Source organism: Octopus bimaculoides, chromosome 4, assembly GCF_001194135.2.
Source record: "Octopus bimaculoides isolate UCB-OBI-ISO-001 chromosome 4, ASM119413v2, whole genome shotgun sequence".
Lineage (NCBI taxonomy): Eukaryota > Metazoa > Mollusca > Cephalopoda > Octopoda > Octopodidae > Octopus > Octopus bimaculoides.
Genome location: NC_068984.1, coordinates 95,577,202 through 95,577,763, shown reverse-complemented (window position 1 = coordinate 95,577,763; position 562 = coordinate 95,577,202).

Sequence of the window (562 nt, the reverse complement as noted above, 5' to 3'; positions counted from 1 at the left end):
TATTATTATTATTATTATTATTATTATTATTATTATTATTATTATTATTATTATTATTATTATTATTATTATTATTCAGTAGTTTTACTTTTATAACGTGCTTTCACTTCACTACCGAGCGCAGCTCTGTGTGCCTTGGGTATATGTGATGCTCTTTTGCTGTGATGCTCTTTTGGTTACTGTATTGAAAGTGTTTTGCGTAGGATGTGTGCAGTGCCCAGTAGTGCAATTTTCTGTATATTATATATATTTGTAAGTCCTGCTGTTTTTGTTATGAATTTGTCTGAATATTTTTTTTATTATACCTAAGGCGCCTACTATGATAGGAATTGTTTCTGTTTTTAGATTCCACATTCGAGTTACCTCTATTTCCAGGTCTTTGTATTTTGAAAGTTTCTCCATTTCTTTTAAGGAAACGTTGTCATCTGCTGGTATTGATATATCAATACCAGCAGATGACAACGTTTCCTTAAAAGAAATGGAGAAACTTTCAAAATACAAAGACCTGGAAATAGAGGTAACTCGAATGTGGAATCTAAAAACAGAAACAATTCCTATCATA